Below are 16673 nucleotides of genomic sequence, written 5' to 3' on the forward strand. Positions count from 1 at the left end.
TCCCCGTAGTATTACACATGAATGTTAGTAGCAGTAGTATTTATTTGTCTCTTCCTTTGTTACAGCACTTATGATGATAAGGATGATTATTATTATTATTATTATTATTATTATTACCATCATTATTAGTATTTTTGAGGCCAGAGAACTAACATGTTGTAGGCTTATAAGATAACCTGCATCTACACAAGTATCCCAGAGATGGCAGCATGCCTCCTTCTAAAGCATGATTAAGGAGCAAGATCTCTGTAGATATTCAGCGTTGCTCAGGCCTGTTCTGCATCATTTTTTATAACCTACAACATGCAGAAGTGTAAACACAGAAGAGGAGTGTGATCAAGCCTAGAACATTCAATATGATATCAGCTCTGATATAAAGTAAAGCATCAGTCCATGACGGGATTGGAAATAAAATATAAGGTCAGTTACTTCGTCTTCAGAATTCTCACTATTGTTATGGCTGGAAGCATCTATAGGAAAAAGAAAGATTGCATCATGCACAGCCTAATCCACTGTACAGTCTGAATGTGAGTATTGCGCAGCGTCATTAGCAGTCAGCTAACAAAGCTTAGAGGGCATTGTGCACAGATTTCACCATAAAGAGCCTAAAAATAATAATTATTTTATTTCTATAGCGCCAACATATTCCGCAGCACTTTACATTATAGAGGGGACTTCTACAGACAATAGACATTACAGCATAACAATAGTCACATAGATCAAAACAGATACCAAGAGGAATGAGGGCCCTGCTTGCAAGCTTAGAATCTATGTACATTGGCAATAAAAAAAATGCACAAACTGGTTACCTCTGATCTGACTCTTCTTTTTAAGGGTGTCACTAAAGAGAATTTGTACAATGAAGTGGACAGCCAGATGACACTGAGCTAAGTGTGAGGATGTGGCTGCCTGTGACCAGCGGTAACCTTATTGACATCACCACCAGTCATGACTTATGGATATAGGACGGACCCCTACTCCATCTTAAAACCACCATAGCTACAGTAAACCTAGGCACTAGAATAAATACACAACACATTATTTTGGTTGTCAAAATGGCCACAGCTTTATTTAAATCACAGGATTAAATCAATCACAGTAGGAGTCAGGTGAAGTGCTAGTACATTGGGATTCACAAGTACTGTGATATCCCCAGCTGTCTGACATACAGAACCAGGACAGACAGCCATAATGGGGTGGCACGCACTGGCTTGAAATTCAAGCAGACTCAGTAAACTTTCAGGGCACCAATGACCCTATTATCCTCACTCCTGTGCTTAAACACTGTGCCCACCCCTGATTGACGTTACCATTACAACATCCTTGAGGCTGGCCACTAAAGCCGAGCCTGTTCACCACCATGAGGTTTTACATCCTCTATTAGTTAAAATGAGTCCGCCTTAACTTGTCTGCAACTTCCACCTGACTCCTAAACCACCACCAGAGAGGCTATTTGACACCTTAAATGGACTCGACCCCCATTAACCATGCCTAATAAAGCCATTAACCATTTCTACATGCTATGGAAAGACAGTGCATACAAGTAAAAAAAAAAAATAATTCCAGAGCTCCGACAGATTAATTTTATCAATGCCATGCTACCAAGTTATGATCGATAATACGGTAACTACAGCAAAATAACAGTTCCTAAACATCCTGCAATGAGGATCCCATAAAGGGGAATGTGGAAATTAAACCATAACTAAGGTCGTAGCTACAATCTGAATACCTGTATAATGACATTTGTCATGCCTCAAAAAACTATTATACTGCATGTATTGTAGCCAGCTCTAATAATTCACCAATTCACAGATTTTAGTTCTAGAAACCACCATTATTAACAGTAGCTGTGCAGTAAAATTTCTTAAACCCACTTACTATCACTACCCGAAAAGTGATGAACATTTCAATAGAAAGATATTCTAAATAGGGAATAATTAAAAACTATACACAATATAACATCAACATTATAACCGACCATAAAATAACGTTCAGAATATCTGGAAGTAGCAATTTAAATAAACCTAAAGCAGAAAAAGTCTACAAAGGCATTATTAATAACCCTGCCACGCCATTGGTAATTGTTTTACATGCACTTGATAACATTTACTGTTGACCTCTCCAACTGGGTCAAAGGCTTTTGGGAATAGGCATATTGCCCTTCGTGTTAATGCATTTGATTACTTTACCCTTAGCCGCTCCCACTGGCTCACGGGCACCGGGAGTAGGCATACTGCCCTTTTAGTTAATGCACTTGATTTTACCCTTAGCCGCTCCCATTGGCTCAAGGGCATCAGGAATAGGCATACTGCCCTTTGTGTTATTGCACTAGATTATACCCTTAGCTGCTCCCACCAGCTCAAGGGCATCGGGAATAGGCATATTGCCCTTCATGTTAATGCACTTGATTACTTTTCCCTTTAGTCACTCCCACTGACTCAAGGGCACACAGATTAGGTACATTGCTCTTCAGTTTCACGCACTACATAACTGCATTGTCCAGACGACAACCTTGAAAGAAATATGGCTTGGTCAATATAAACAGTCAAAAACCATGCCTCGGCATTCTCAAGTCACATGAAAAAAGAGAGCGTCCTTGAAGCTATAGATTGTATTGAAAAGCATGCCTACCTTGTTCTCTTCTCCCCTCCAGCCGCTGTTCCTGGCTCAGAGGAGCCAATTTATTCTGTAGGCATGCAAAATATGATTGCCATGACCCCAGGGACTTTACCCTAACAGGGTCCTATAAAATATAAATGCTTCTGGAGACCAGGGGGCCATAATGTGATGGCCACCCCTCCAAACCAGGGGGCCATACCCAAGATGTTTACCCCCTCCACACCAGGGGGCCATACACAAGATGGTTACCCTCCACACCAGGGGGCCATACCTGAGATGATTACCCCTCAAAACCAGGGTGCCATACCTGAAATGGTTACCCTTCCAAACCCAGGGGGGTCATACTGTGATGAACACCCCCCAAACCAGAGGTCCATACTTGATATGGCAACCCCTACTAACCAATTTATAAATAACTTCAAGGACCCACTAAAAGGAAAGCAAATAGCTGTTGTTTTTTTTAAATTTTTAATTCATGTTCTTATTAAAATAAACATAAAATAAACATCAAAGCATAAATAACATTAACACACTGGGGGGGATTCCTTGAAGCTCCCAAATCTGGTGATTACTAAACATAAAATGTACCAACAATTACTCCCAGCCGTTACCCTACTAGCTCGGGAGCACCATAGCCACAAGGGTTCCAATGTTCACTTGATTTTCCTGGGGATCCGACAAACCCTTGCCGAAACTCCCCTCCATATTTCACCAGGTCCAGAACCATATTAACTTCCAAAAAGACGAATCCATATCCCAATGGATCCCCCAGACCAATTTTTAACCAACTTCAAGGACCCCCCAAACCATCAGGCTCCAGGTAATCCACTCAGGCCTGTGCTATTCGCCATCTTAAGTAATATAAACTAAGCACTTGGTGGGTATACAGCGATCCCTTTTTTTAAATTATTATTCATGCCTTTATTAAAACAAACATACAATAAAACATCAAAGCATAAATAATATTAACATGCTGGTAGGAGTCCTTGAAGCTCCCAAAATCTGGTGATTACAAAATATAAAGTGAACATAAAATGTACCAACAAATACTCCCAGCCGTTACCCCACAAGCTTTGGAGCACCATAACCACAAGGGTTCCAATGTTCACTTGAATTTCCTGGGGATCCGACAAACCCTTGCCAAAACTCCCCTCCACCTTTCACCAGATCCAGAACCATATTAAATTCCAAAAGGAGGAAACCATATCCAATTGGATCCCCAAGACCATATTTAACCAACTTCAAGGACCCCTCCAACCGTACAAGATGTGGGATAAGTGAGGGTGAAAACCATGCAGGTTTACAACCAAGGTATACAACAGGTTAATAATGGAAAATATCCCATCGTAAGGTCCAGAAATAGACAGAGATGGGCAATGCTGTGTTATATGCTGTAACAATAAATGAGAAGCCGCCTGCTCCTCTACAGCAGTTACAGACAGACTCTAATCACCAGCTGTGCATAAATGGTAAGAAATATGTAGGTCCAATATAATAATAAGCTGCCTGCAGCCATAGGTGTGTGAGCAGAAAACTGCAAGTTCTGTATCCCAGTCAGTCACTCTACTACATACAATTACAATAGACGAGAGACAGGGCTGAAAACTGGGCCCATGATGTGTTTTCCAGAGCAATGTGCAGCATCACACTAGGAGTGCCCACTCACCGCCCGCCATGTGCTGAGTTATTAGTGCCCACTCAAATGTGCCAAGTTACTCACCGATAATTTATTTTACACATGATAAAACATAAACCATTCAGGCCTGTGCTATCCACCATCTTAGGTAATATAAAATAAGCTCTTGGTATTTATACTCTGATCATGCAACATATGAGGGAGACAATATACAGAAACAGGATGGATATATCCGGCAGGACAGCATGTAACATGAGGACTAAAGGCAGCAATAGCTACAGAAATCAAGCACTAAGCTGGAAGTCATGCCTAGATTATATGTACAGCCTGGAAAATAACCTAGAGACACAGGATGTTTATACCCAGCATGATCCGTATATAGCAGAGTGAGGAGTGATATCATGTATACAGACCTGTGGTACAGGTTAAGCATACAGCACAGGAATAGAGCCTTTACACATATACCACATATAGTGAGTAACCTGGTTACACTGGAGCTGCACACCCAGCATCAAAGTATGTAACAGAGATGAGGTCACATACAGATCATCAGACTCCATAACTGGGAAGGGGGGATAATCAGCACACAGCAGGGTCAGTATACAGTGCACTAATATGAAGTGCAGCCTTTCATCATCTTACATATACCATCCCCCGACTGCTCCTCTCTCACTCTCACCTGTGTCTCTAATACATGTGACTGCCCAGCTACACCATAGTAATGGCAGACACTGTATGTGTCCCTGCTCTGTCCTATCATACATAAACCCAGAACTCATGAAGACTCTGTATAATATAGCAGTAATGTGGTATATCAGAAATGTCTGCAGGGAGGTCACCCAAAAGCTGCCTCTGCAATAAGTGAGGGAACATGGCCGCTAAATGAATTTCTGAGGTAATCTTGATCCCAGATATGATGTAGGAGCTGATATTACACTAGTACACACTACACAATGTCTGTCATGTCTGCCATGTCTGTTTTGCCTCATGTTCCTGGGAGCGGTGTGCACGCCGATCTTGTGTCTGCTATCCTGCATGTTCCCTAGAGCAGGTGTTCACACTCACCTCATGACTGTTAAGCTGCGGGATGCCTGCGCTTCTGCTCTGCCTTCTGTGATCATCTCATCATGTCTAGAACCCCTGTTCATGTGTCCTTCCTTTGTTCCAGCAGAGGCTGGTTCTGCATTCATCTCTGCATGTCTGGAACTCTGATCATGTGATCTGCCTAGGATTCAGCACTGGTTCTGCAATCATCTCTGCATGTCTGGAACTCTGATCATGTGACCTGCCTAGGGTTCAGCACTGGCTCTGCAATCATCCCTGCATGTCTGGAATCCTGATCATGTGACTGCTCCCTGTGATCCTGGAGGATCTGAACTGGATTTTCTCCCCTGGTCCTGACCCGGAAGTGGAGATGCTATGCCCTATATCAGACCACCCCTTCCTATGCTCAGGGCCTGAGTATTGTGTTGCTTCCCTGCATGGCTGCTTGGTCTGCTGGGTCACGCCCTCTTTTCTGTGCCCTTGCATTTTGCTCTGTCGTGCGTCTCTACACGCTCTGTGCTCGTATTCCGTCTCTTGTCTCGTCTTGTCCTTCATGCTTTGTTGGTCCTCGCTATGCTTCCTTTTTATGCTCTGCTCTGTACCCTTTCCCTGACGTGTCTCTCTACATGTGCAGGCCTCCGCTCTGTACCCTGTCCCTGACGTGTCTCTTTACACGTGCAGGCCACCGTTTGGTACCCTGTCCCTGACGTGTCTCTCTACATGTGCAGGCCTCCGCTCTGTACCCTGTCCCTGACGTGTCTCTCTACACGTGCAGGCCTCCTCTCTGTACCCTGTCCCTGGCGTGTCTCTCTACACGTGTAGGTCTCCGCTCTGTAGCCTGTCCTTGACGTGTCTCTCTACACGTGCAGGCCTCCATTCTGTACCCTGTCCCTGGAGTGCCTCTCTACACGTGCAGGCCTCCACTCTGTACTCTGTCTAGTCCCAAGGCTCTCCCTTGGCCCGGCTCTGGGCTTCGGCCTATGCTCTGCTGCTAGACTCTGTCCCTGTCCCTGGTGTGCCTCACTACACGCGCAGCCCTCATCTTGTACTTTGCCCCTGGCATGCCCTCTGCATGCGCAGGACTCTGCCTCTTACCCTATGCCTTGGCTCTGATGTTTCGTGCACCCTTGCACTTTTCGTACTAGGCTTTGCCATGCTATTTCGCATGCGTCTCTGTCCTGTACCTTTGCCTAGCCCTGCCTTGTGGCTCCGTGCCCTCATGCACACACCTGGTCACCCTGTGCCTGCCTGTTGTGCCTCAGCCGTGCCGCCTCTAGTCATGCTCGCCTGTGTGCCTCAGCCGTGCCCACCGTCCAGTGCTATAGTGGTTATCGCCTGTGTGTGCCTCAGCTGTGCCGCCTCTAGTCGTGCCTGCCTGTGCCACCGTCGGTACCGCCTGCCGGTGCCCCAGCCGTGGTTTCTGTGCTCCCTTGCACTCACGCTGGTTCTCGCACTGTGCGTTTTCGTTCTACTCTTGCACAAAGTCTTTTGCTTACTTTGCTCTGCTTTTTACCCTGTATGCCTGCCGGATTCTGTAACCTGCCGACCGCTGCCAGAGGTCCGGACCCTGATGACTGCGGCCTGATTTCCGCAGTCTGATTCCTGGATCCTGTCAGTCGATGCCAGCCCCCCAGATTCCGATGCCACCGTACCCTATCTTGGATCCTGGCATGTCTTTGGGCACGCACTCTGTCTTGGACTCCGGCGTGTTCCTTGACACGCATCCTGTTGCTAACTTTGTCTTGTCTCCTTGCATGGAACCCTGGTTTGCTTACTGGATGTCCGGATCCTGCCGATCGCCTACAGAGCTGCAGAATCTGATGTCCTGGTTGATCATTGCCTGCTGTCCGGAGTCCATTGTCATCGTGCCCCTGCCTACCATCTTGCACTTACCATGCTTTGGACTTTGGCGTGCCCTTGCATGCACTTTGTTATGTGTTCCCTATGTATTTACGTTTGGCACCTGTTATTACCCTGAAGTGTTCCTTAATGAAGTTACTTTGAATTAACGTCTTGTCTCGCCTTGTCTTGTTTCCCTGAGCCGGCGGTCTGATCCAGCTGCCCTGGTGGCTCACCCCCTTGGTCTTGCCCCTGACACTCCCTGTATAGGGGGTGGCTCCTCACTAGGTCAGCTCGCCCTAGGTGGGTGGGTGCCACGGCCCAGAGGGTCCACTCATTCAAGAAAAACGACTCAGCGTAAGCTGACACTCGTCACAATGTCTGAGGTAAATGCAGAGTAGTATATCAAACATGTCTGCAGGGAGGTCACACAGAAGTTGTCTCACAGTCTGTGAGGAAAATGTAGCATGTGCATGAGGAAAATGGCAACTACATGAATTTCTGAGGTAATATTGATCCCATACATAATGTAGGAGCTGATACTACACTAGTACATGATGTCTGAGGTGAATGTGCTCCTATCATCTGTAATGTGAGGTGATAACCCCAGAATTATACTCCCTGACACTGCAGACATGCTTCCTCCTGTTCACCCTGTGTAAGCAAGAGGGAGAGAGACAGATTTCCTGTTCTATATAAGCCCCTCCCTCCTCACAATAACCCACCAGGCACAGACATACTGGGCTTCTTACTCTGAAAGCAACATCACTCTTGCTTAAAATCTACACCACTATACCAAAAAAGCTGCAGGAGTAGAGGTCCACCCATCCCCAAGTCATGTCCTCCTCCGCCTACGGCTCCAGTGGTTTCTTAAGCAGGTGCATTCTCACACTCAGCTCAGTGTGAGATGGTCACCGGACTGAGCAGTAACATTTGTCATTGCTCAGCAATGCAACCAAATGTAGCAGTGTTGGGAATCGTTGTGGGACATCAGCATTATGGATTATCGGCATACAGGTGAGTATAAATTTGATTTTTTTTATTTTTATGCTAATAAATAGGTAAAAGAGGGTTGGGGAATATTTTGTTCAAATAAAGGACTTTGCTCTGTGTGGTTTTTTTTTACTTAAACTTACTGGATTTTGTGATTCGAACACGGACTGTCTGCGGGCCTGCTTTACCGAACTTCACAACCTGATGTGTGAATTCATACAGTGTTTGGATATCACACTTCAATTGAAAACATGAAATTATCAAAATTGTAAAAACAAATGGCATATGTGAACTTTGCTTAATTGTGTAGTTTACTGGGAATGTTGTAGAGTTTACCGGTTGGTCACAATGCAACTCATTAACAGAAGATTCAAAGTGCTTTTTTTTTCCAAATATCTGCTCCGCATGTCCTGTCTACTTGACATATTATTCTTATCTTTCAGCTGTAGAAACCATTGAAAGTGTCAAATGCCATATGTAGTACTATCATTTTTCTCAAGCAGGTCTCTCTGCTTTCAATTTTGTCTGCAATTTGTTGAACCAGAATTGTGTGCCTATGACATAAAGAAAATACATTAGATTCACCAACTTTCAAGACTGTTCATGTCTCACAATAATTCCAGCATCCAGCAGTCTTCATTAAATTGTAGCACCATTGGTTTAGATTTTGTCACAGACTATATAATTTTTAAATGACAAAAAAAATGACCAAGAATTACCAGCTAGGTCTTGAACTAAAATGTCATGTAGTAAAAATGTTTATATATCAAAACCAGAGAGTGTTTTTGGAAAGATTCTTATTGCTTATGGATTTTATCAAACTATCAGAATATTATGACATCAAGACATTGAGAACAGTGATGTTTCAGGACTGGCCAATACAGTGTCATTTTTATCTCAAAGGGAAATTGGGACAAGATATTGATGTATGGGCTTCCCAACAAATTATCAGAGGATCCACTGTTGGATACAATAATAGAACTCAATTACAACGGGACTCCAAAGGTCTAGCAGATGATATCCTCATTTGAAGTTGACTTATGAGGCAAAATACTTGCCACTAGGGTTCATTTTGATTGCTGATTCACATACAGCATGTGTGCAAATATAACAAGCTGGTAAATGTTCTGTGGAATGAGCCTCTGAAACATTTACTCTGCTGAACCCAAGAAACCAGTATTACAGGCTGATTCACTCATTACTTTATCTGGAAAAATTGCTGTAACTTCTAAAAGAGACAATCTGTCCTACTGAAAATTGGACTGTACATATCTCGGTCCATGAGAACCTGATGTCTTCAAGCAGGTGTTGAAAATGTCAACCATTCACATCGATGCTCACCTAAACGCGCCGTTCCATACTGTTGAATGCACTCTGCAGGATGACTGGGGTAATAGCCCAAATTACTTGCTGTTTCCTCTCAGGGCAGAGACACACTGGCAAATTTTTTGTCCGAGAATCGTATCGTAAAACTTGCCCTGGCAGGCACCTCTCCTGACCTGAACTTGACAGCTGCATAGTAATCCATCACGCTGTCATGCTCAGATCAGGAGAGGTGCCGGCCAGGACAAGTTTTACGATCCGATTCTCGGACGAAAAATCTGCCAGTTTGTCTCTGCCCTTAGAGTGCCTGTAATGTTCATGGCTCATTACTGTACACCCGACCGGATCAGATATGCAGGTGTGATCGTGCTCTCAATGGTTGAATAGGGCGTGTTTTTTTTCCAGCACCAAAAAAAAAAAATTAAATTAAGATTTAGGCTGTGTGCACACGTAGCGATTTTTAAGCGTTTTTGCCGCGATTTTCGGCGCGAAAACGCTTCAAAATCGTATACAGAACGCCCCCCATGCATTCCTATGGCATTCCGCACATGCTGTGCTAATGCTGCGCTTTTTTCTGCGGCGGAATCGCATCGCGGAAAAAATCGCAGCATGCTCATTCTTTGTGCGGAATCGCAAAGAATTGCCGCTATTCCGCACCCATAGGAATTCATGAGAATCGCTTACTTCCCGCATGTGGCTATGCCCACCATGCGGGAAGTTAAGCGTCTCATGTGCGGTTGGTACCCACGGTGTGGAGGAGAGGAGACTGTCCTCCAGGCCCTGGGTACCATACCCCTGTAAAAAAAAGAATAAAAAATAAAAAAATCGGGGTATATTTACCTTCCGGCGTCCCGCGATGCATTCCCGGCCTAAGCGTTCCCAGTAATGCCTTGCGGCAAGGTCCTGTGATGACGTAGTCTCGCGTGACTCTAGAGGTCTCGCGAGATCGCTATAGCAAAGCGAGACTACCTCATCACAGGTCTCGCAAGGCATTACTGGGAACGCTGAGGCCCGGGAATGCAGCGCGGGACGCCGGAAGGTAAATATACACCGATTTTTTTATTTTTTTTAGCATTTTAACATCCTATCTTTTACTATTGATGCCGCATAGGCGGCCTCAATAGTAAAAACCTGGTCACACTTGTCAAACACTATGTTTGACGAGTGTGACCAACCTGTCAATCACTTTCCAAGCGATGCTTCAAATCGCTTGGAAAGTACTTGAATATCGCACGCGAAAATCGCAGCAAAATCGCAATCATAATCGCGATAAAATCGCGGTGAAATCGCGCGGAAAAAAACGTGCGATTTCTGGGAAGGAGTCCGGTTTTTATTAAGCGTTTTAAAACGCTACGTGTGCACATAGCCTTAATCGTATAGGTTAAAAAAATTGGCAGAATGTGCACATATTGAAAAAAAAAAACATTAAGCATATGCATTATTGGTAGAGAAGCCCTTAAGGTTTTTTTTTATATGTGCACATTCTGCCATTTTTTATCCTATATTATTAACCCCTTACCTACAATGGACGTAATATTCCGTCCATGTGACCCTGGACCTAATTCCCAATATTACGTCATAGCGATCAGCGGCCGGGTGTTGGCTAATTATCACAGCTGACACCCGGCCCCCAACACATGTTAGCTAATTATCACAGCTGACACCCGGCCCCAGACACGTTAACCCCTTGCACACCGCGATCAAACACGATCGCGGTCTACCGGGGGGGTTAAAGGGAGCATCGGCAGGGAGGGTGCTCCCTCCGTGCTTCCCTGAGCCCCCCACAGCAGCACAATGTGCAGCGCTGCTGCGGGGGGCTTCATCCCCGCAGGTCCCCGGATCCAAGATGGCGACGGGGACCTTCGGGGACCTGCAGGGAGCTGGCTTCCTCAGTGCCTGCAAAGCGCAGGCACGAGGAAGCCTTGTGCAGTGCCTGTGACAAATCATGCCTGCATGACAGTTATGTCCCCCCGGGACAATGTAATAAAGTTAAAAAAAGTGTAAAAATAATTTTAAAAAAAATCGCTAAATAAATTAAAAAAAAAAAGTTCCCTAATAAAGTCATTTTTTGGAAATTAAAAAAAAAAACAATAACAGTACACATATTTGGTATCGCCGCGTCCGTAACGACCCGCCCTATAAAACTGTCCCATTAGTTAACCTCTTTAGCGAACCCCTTAAAAAATAAAAATAAAAAACGAAGCAAAAAATAATGATTTATTATCATACCGCCGAACAAAAAGTGAAATAACGCGCGATCAAAAACACGCATATAAATATCCATGGTACCACTGAAAACGTCATCTTGTCCTGCAAAAAACGAGCCACCATACAGCATCATCAGCAAAAAAAAATAAAGTTATAGCTCGCAGAATAAAGCGATGCAAAAATAATTATTTTTTATATAAAATTGTTTTCACTGCATAAAAGCGCCAAAACATAAAAAAAACCTAAATGAGGTATCGCTGTAACTGTACTGACCCGAAGAATAGAAGCGCTTTATCAATTTTACCGCAGGCAGAACGGTGTAAATGCACCCCCCAAAAGAAATTCGTGAAACGCTGGCTTTTGTTCATTCTGCATCCCAAAAATCGGAATAAAAAAATGATCAAAAGATGTCACGTGCCCGAAAATGATACCAATAAAAGCGACAACTCGTCCCGCAAAAAATAAGACCTAACATGACTCGGTGAGTCAAAATGTGGAAAAATTATAGCTCTCAATATGTGGTGATGGAAAAACTATTTTTACAATAAAAAGCGTCTTTTAGCGTATGACAGCTGCCAAAAATAAAAACCTGCCATAAATAGTAAATCAAACCCCCCCCCCGTTATCACCCCCATAGTTAGGGAAAAATAATAAAATTAAAAGAAAATGTATTTATTTCCATTTTCCCATTAGGGTTAGGGCTATGGTTAGGGCTAGGGTTAGGGTTAGGGCTGAGATTAGGGTTAGGGGTGTGTTGGGGTTAGGGTTGGAGTTATAATTGGGGGTTTCCACTGTTTGGGCACATCAGGTGCTCTCCAAATGGAACATGGCGTCTGATCTCAACTCCAGCCAATTCTGCGTTGAAAAAGTCAAATGGTGCTCCAAGCTCTGCCATGCGCCCAAACAGTGTTTTAACCCCACATATAGGGTATCAGCCTACTCAGGAAAAATTGCAAAACAACATTTGGGGTCTAATTTCTCCTGTTACTCTTAGGAAAATAAAAAATTGGGGGCAAAAATATCATTTTTGTGGAAAAAAATGATTTTTTTATTTTTACGCCCGGGCGTTATAAACTTCTGTGAAGCACTTGGGGGTTCAAAGTGCTCAGCACACATCTAGATAAGTTCCGTGGGGGGTCTAGTTTCCAAAATGGGGTCACTTGTGGGGAGTTTCAATAGTTTAGGTACATCAGGGGCTCTCCAAACGCACATGACACCCGCAGACCATTCCATCAAAGTCTGCATTCCAAAACGTTACTACTTCCCTTCCGAGCCCTGACATGTGCCCATACAGTAGTTTTCTCCCACATATGGGGTATCAGCATACTCAAGACAAATTGGACATCAACTTTTGGGGTCCAATTTCACAGGGTACCCTTGGGAAAATAAAAAAATTGGTGACTAAAAGATCATGTTTGTGTAAAAAATAAGATTTTTTTTATTTTCACGACCTTGCGTTATAAACTTCTGTGAAGCACTGGGGGGTTCAAAGTGCTCACTACACATCTAGATAAGTTCCATGGGGGGTCTAGTTTCCAAAATGGTGTCAATTGTGGGGCGTTTTCACTGTTTTGGTACATCAGGGACTTTCCAAATGCGACATGGTGTCCGATCTCAATTTCAGCCAAAAATGTCAAATGGCGCTGCTTCCCTTCCGAGCTCTGCCATGCACCCAAATAGTGGTTTACCCCCACATGTGGGGTATCAGCGTACTCAGGACAAATTGCACAATAACTTTTAGGGTCCTGTTACCCTTGGAAAAATAAGAATTGAGGGTGAAAAGATCATTTTTGTGGAAAAAATATGATTTTTTAATTGTACATTATAAACTTCTGTGAAGCCTTTGAGGGTTCAAAGTTCTCACCACACATCTAGATAAGTTCCTTGGGGGGGTCTAGTTTCCAAAATGGTGTCATTTGTGGGGGGTTTCCACTGTTTTAGTACATCAGGGTATTTTCAAACGCGACATGGAGGCCGATCTCAATTCCAGCCAAAAAAGTCAAATGGCGCTGCTTCCCTTCTGAGCTCTGCCATGCGCCCAAATAGTCGTTTACACCCACATATGGGGTATCAGCGTACTCAGGACAAATTGCACAATGACTTTTAGGGTCCTGTTACCCTTGGGAAAATAAAAATTGTGGGTGAAAAGATCATTTTTGTGGAAAAAATATGATTTTTTTAATTGTACCTCTGTACGTTATAAACTTCTGCGAAGCCCTTGTGGGTTCAAAGTTCTCACCACATATCTAGATAAGTTTCTTGGGGGGTCTAGTTTCCAAAAGGGGTCACTTGTGGGGGGTTTCCACTGTTTAGGTACATCAGGGGCTCTCCAAACGTGACATGCGTCCGATCTGAATTCCAGCCAATTTTGCACTGAAAAAGTCAAACGGCGCTCCTTCCATTCTGAGCTCTGCCATGCACAGAAACAGTGATTCCCCTCCACATGTCAGGTATCAGCGTGCTCAGGACAAATTGCACAATAACTTTTCCAGTCCAATTTCTCCTGTTACCCTTGGTAAAATAAAAAAAATTGAACCTGAATTATTTTTTTTGTGAAAAAAAGTTAAATGTTCATTTTTTTTTTAAATATTCAAAAAAATTCCTGTGACGCACCGGAAGGGTTAATAAACTTCTTGAATGTGGTTTTGAGCACCTTAAGGGGTGCAGTTTTTAGAATGGTGTTTTTTTGGGGTATTTTCTATCATATAGACCCCTCAAAGTGGCTTCAAATGTGATGTGGTCCGTAAAAATAAAATGGTGTTGCAAAACTGAGAAATCGCTGGTCAACTTTTAACCCTTATAACTTCCTAACAAAAAAAAGTTGGTTCCAAAATTGTGCTAATGTAATGTAAACATGTGGGAAATGTTATTTATTAAGTTTTTTGTGTGCTGTATCTCTGTGATTTAAGGGCATAAAAATTCAAAGTTGGAAAATTGCAAAATTTTAAAAATTTTCACCAAATTTCCATTTTTTCACAAATAAATGCAAGTTATTTGAATTAAATTTTACCCCTATCATGAATTACAATATGTCTTGAGAAAACAATGTCAGAATCACCGGGATCCATGGAAGCGTTTCAGAGTTATTACCTCATAAAGGTACAGTGGTCAGAATTGTAAAAATTGGCCTGGAAGTGAACGTGCAAACCACCCTTGGTAGTGAAGGGGTTAAAGGATAAGTTTTAACTTTTTTCTTATGGTGCTGGAGAACATCTCCTTTTGGACCATTGAGATCTATTTGACCTGGAAGTCCAGACCACTGTATACCCCAAGCACCACACAGCCCACAGACTGTCTACCCTGGAAGTCTCCTGAGATGCTTATATCTAACACAGGAGTGGTAAGCTGAATTGACACTTTTTCTATTTTTTGTATACAACTGCTGGCATGATTTTGCCCTGACCCACAGAAGCCCCACCCCACTACTGCCTTTTTGGGCGGCGCTGAAAACGGGAAAAGTCAGATTTTTTTTTGTACAACGCCGAGGTGTGCAAGAAATGACAACTTTTCAAAGCTTTTATGCTACGTTTGTGACATAAAAGCTTAGATGAATCAGCCCTATAAACCCCACGTAGATTGGCCTCGCTCATCACTGAGCCACTGTGCTTTTATTACAACATGTCCTAAGGGATTGTCATCACCCAACTTTCCACATTGTACAAGTGGCTGATGATTATATGTTATGCAAGGTAACTCATAAAGAGGCACAATAAAATGGAATTAGAGGTTTTGTGAAATCAAGGTGGCACATCCAATAGCAATATAATAGCTGCCACTATCAGTTGTTACATTTAGTATCAATTTGATAAAACACATAAGGAGAATAATATAAAGGACTTGCGAACCCATAGTTATAAAATGTTTATCTTCTTTCAAAATGTAATATTTTCTTTGGCTTGCTTTTAAGCAGTCAAAACAGAAGCACAAAAATATTTGTTTGATCAATATTTCTGAGAACTTTGTTTTCTCTCTTTATTTTGTAACAGATATCTAGCACAAAGCTCCCTATGAAGTGAATTATCATACAGTGGGGCAAAAAAGTATTTAGTCAGTCAGCAATAGTGCAAGTTCCACCACTTAAAAAGATGAGAGGCGTCTGTAATTTACATCATAGGTAGACCTCAACTATGGGAGACAAACTGAGAAAAAAAAATCCAGAAAATCACATTGTCTGTTTTTTTTTCATTTTATTTGCATATTATGGTGGAAAATAAGTATTTGGTCAGAAACAAGCAATCAAGATTTCTGGCTCTCACAGACCTGTAACTTCTTCTTTAAGAGTCTCCTCTTTCCTCCACTCATTACCTGTAGTATTGGCACCTGTTTAAACTTGTTATCAGTATAAAAAGACACCTGTGCACACCCTCAAACAGTCTGACTCCAAACTCCACTATGGTGAAGACCAAAGAGCTGTCAAAGGACACCAGAAACAAAATTGTAGCCCTGCACCAGGCTGGGAAGACTGAATCTGCAATAGCCAACCAGCTTGGAGTGAAGAAATCAACTGTGGGAGCAATAATTAGAAAATGGAAGACATACAAGACCACTGATAATCTCCCTCGATCTGGTGCTCCACGCAAAATCCCACCCCGTGGGGTCAGAATGATCACAAGAACGGTGAGCAAAAATCCCAGAACCACGCGGGGGGACCTAGTGAATGAACTGCAGAGAGCTGGGACCAATGTAACAAGGCCTACCATAAGTAACACACTACGCCACCATGGACTCAGATCCTGCAGTGCCAGACGTGTCCCACTGCTTAAGCCTGTACATGTCCGGGCCCGTCTGAAGTTTGCTAGAGAGCATTTGGATGATCCAGAGGAGTTTTGGGAGAATGTCCTATGGTCTGATGAAACCAAACTGGAACTGTTTGGTAGAAACACAACTTGTCGTGTTTGGAGGAAAAAGAATACTGAGTTGCATCCATCAAACACCATACCTACTGTAAAGCATGGTGGTGGAAACATCATGCTTTGGGGCTGTTTCTCTGCAAAGGGGCCAGGACGACTGA

General features: G+C 43.2%; 1 long non-coding RNA gene across 1 annotated transcript in view; it reads left to right on the plus strand.

Moving 5' to 3' along the window:
- The first annotated feature begins 310 nt into the window (after nucleotides 1-310).
- Nucleotides 311-16673, plus strand: part of LOC141083526 (uncharacterized) — a 34192-nt gene continuing 17829 nt past the window's right edge. The window contains exon 1 of the long non-coding RNA XR_012230738.1: nucleotides 311-420. This is a non-coding gene — a long non-coding RNA (uncharacterized lncRNA). The remainder of the gene's footprint in view (nucleotides 421-16673) is intronic.

This window comes from Dendrobates tinctorius, unplaced genomic scaffold, assembly GCF_039654945.1.
Source record: "Dendrobates tinctorius isolate UK_male_01 unplaced genomic scaffold, ASM3965494v1 ptg000005l, whole genome shotgun sequence".
NCBI lineage: Eukaryota > Metazoa > Chordata > Amphibia > Anura > Dendrobatidae > Dendrobates > Dendrobates tinctorius.